This window comes from Hippocampus guttulatus, unplaced genomic scaffold (genome assembly GCF_054856545.1).
Source record: "Hippocampus guttulatus isolate MCC_2025c unplaced genomic scaffold, RoL_Hgut_1.0 HiC_scaffold_166, whole genome shotgun sequence".
Classification (NCBI taxonomy): domain Eukaryota; kingdom Metazoa; phylum Chordata; class Actinopteri; order Syngnathiformes; family Syngnathidae; genus Hippocampus; species Hippocampus guttulatus.
Genome location: NW_028233855.1, coordinates 12,501 through 15,000, shown reverse-complemented (window position 1 = coordinate 15,000; position 2,500 = coordinate 12,501). Strand labels below are relative to the sequence as shown.

At 75.5% G+C, this 2,500-nt stretch overlaps 2 non-coding genes across 2 annotated transcripts in view; both read left to right on the top strand.

Moving 5' to 3' along the window:
* The first annotated feature begins 1,570 nt into the window (after positions 1 to 1,570).
* Positions 1,571 to 1,724, top strand: LOC147185364 (5.8S ribosomal RNA). The gene has a single exon (XR_015099614.1). It is a non-coding gene; the product is annotated as a 5.8S ribosomal RNA (ribosomal RNA).
* Positions 1,725 to 2,098: 374 nt separating this feature from the next.
* LOC147185363 (28S ribosomal RNA) overlaps positions 2,099 to 2,500 on the top strand; it is a 4,301-nt gene continuing 3,899 nt past the window's right edge. The window contains exon 1 of the ribosomal RNA XR_015099616.1: positions 2,099 to 2,500. This exon is cut by the window's right edge and continues 3,899 nt beyond it. This is a non-coding gene — a ribosomal RNA (28S ribosomal RNA).

Here is a 2,500-nt window from a genome sequence, read left to right as displayed (position 1 = left end):
CGACCCCGCGGTGCCGTCGGAGGCGGCGCCGGCGCACCCCGGCCTCCCGAGTTCGGAGCGGATGGATGGGCGGAGGAGGACGGCGGCGGCGGCGGCGACGTCGAAGGCGGCACGCGGGGAGAGGCGCGGGGCGGGGGCACGTGGCCCCCAGCCCCCGCGGCCCGACCCCGCGGTGCCGTCGGAGGCGGCGCCGGCGCACCCCGGCCTCCCGAGTTCGGAGCGGACGGATGGGCGGAGGAGGACGGAGGCGGCGGCGGCGACGTCGAAGGCGGCCCGCGGGGAGAGGCGCGGGGCGGGGGCACGTGGCCCCCAGCCCCCGCGGCCCGACCCCGCGGTGCCGTCGGAGGCGGCGCCGGCGCACCCCGGCCTCCCGAGTCATGAGCGGACAGATGCAAACGGATGGGCGGAGGAGGACGGCGGTGGCGGCGGCGGCGGCGGCGGCGACGTTGAAGGCGGCCCGCGGGGAGAGGCGCGGGGCGGGGGCACGTGGCCCCCAGCCCCCGCGGCCCGACCCCGCGGTGCCGTCGGAGGCGGCGCCGACGCACCCCGGCGCGCCCCGGCCTCCCGAGTCATGAGCGAACAGATGCAAACGGTTGGGCGGAGGAGGACGGCGGTGGCGGCGGCGGCGGCGGTGGCGACGTCGAAGGCGGCCCGCGGGGAGAGGCGCGGGGCGGGGGCGTGAAGGAGACGGGCGGGGGGTACGGTGCCGGTCTTTGGCCGGTCGCCTACACCCCCGCCCCGACCCGTAAGCGCCCCCAGCCCCCGCGGCCCGACCCCGCGGTGCCGTCGGCGGCGGCGCCGGCGCACCCCGGCGCTCCCCGGCCCCCCGAGTCCAGAGCGAACACACGGGCGGAGGAGGACGGCGGCGGCGGCGGCGGCGGCGACGTCGAAGGCGGCCCGCGGGGAGAGGCGCGGGGCGGGGGCACGTGGCCCCCAGCCCCCGCGGCCCGACCCCGCGGTGCCGTCGGCGGCGGCGCCGGGGCGCTCCCCGCCGCGCCCCGGCCCCCCCGAGTCCGAAGCGTGAGAAACGCCGATAGGCGGCGGGCGGCGGCGGCCGCGCTGGCCGCGGGGCGGCGGGCGGGTGCGCCGCGGGCGTCGCGGGGGGGGGGAGGAAGGTCAGGAGGACGGTGTCGGGCGCGGGGTGTATGTCGGTTCGCGTCGTCGCGCGGCCGGCCGCTCCCCGCGTCCCGCCCGGCCCCCGCCGGCCCCCCCCCCCCCGGTCAGGCGCCCGTCGGCGTTCCCCGACCGCCCCACCCCGCGCGTCCGCGCGGTCGTCGACGTCCCGTCCGCCTTGTCAACGCTCCCATAGTCCAGGCCGGGCCGCGGCCGGCGTCGGGGACCACTCCCCCGCCGGTGCCATCGCGACCTGGCCGACCTCGGAACCTTACCCCCAGTCGCCGGGTACCCAACCTTCTCGCCACCTTCGGCGGCGAGCGGGGGGTTCAATGTCTCCGAAGTCCCCCCCCGGCCTGCCGGCGGGGCGGGGGGGGCTAGGAGCGCCCGGAGGCGCCGTTATCCCCCTTTTTAACCCCTTCTCTGAATGTTGGCCAAAACCGCAAACCAAACGTACGACTCTCAGCGGTGGATCACTCGGCTCGTGCGTCGATGAAGGACGCAGCTAGCTGCGAGAACTAATGTGAATTGCAGGACACATTGATCATCGACACTTTGAACGCACCTTGCGGCCCCGGGTCCCTCCCGGGGCCACGCCTGTCTGAGCGTCGCTTGTACATCTATCGGGATCGGGGCGCCCACGGGCGCCCCCCTCCCGCGGTTGGGGCGTCGCGGGCCACCGCCGGCCTACCCCCCCCACCTTCCCTCCCCGCACGGGGAAATGGGGGTGGGGGGGGCGGACGGCACGGCCCTCGTCCCCCTAAGTATAGACCCGACCGCCCGCGCCCTCGACGGGCCCGACCACCGCGCGGCCGCAGGGGCCCGCGGCGGCTGCCGATGGAGGATCCGTCCCCCGCCGCGCAGTCCGCCGCGACGCACCGCGCGGCCGCGTAGGAGTCGTGCGCCCGGCGAGGCGCGGGGTTAACGGCCGACCCCCGATGACGGGAGGCGATCCGTCGCCCCCGCCTCTAACCCCGTTCGACTACGACCTCAGATCAGACGAGACGACCCGCTGAATTTAAGCATATTACTAAGCGGAGGAAAAGAAACTAACAAGGATTCCCTCAGTAGCGGCGAGCGAAGAGGGAGAAGCCCAGCGCCGAATCCCCGCCCGGCGGAGGGCGCGGGACATGTGGCGTATAGAAGGTCGCTTTGCCCGGCGCCGCCCGGTGGGGGCCCGAGTCCTTCTGATGGAGGCTCTGCCCGAGGACGGTGTGAGGCCGGTAGCGGCCCCCGGCGCGCCGGGGCGAGGCCTTCTCGGAGTCGGGTTGTTTGGGAATGCAGCCCAAAGCGGGTGGTAAACTCCATCTAAGGCTAAATACTGGCACGAGACCGATAGCGGACAAGTACCTTAAGGGAAAGTTGAAAAGAACTTTGAAGAGAGAGT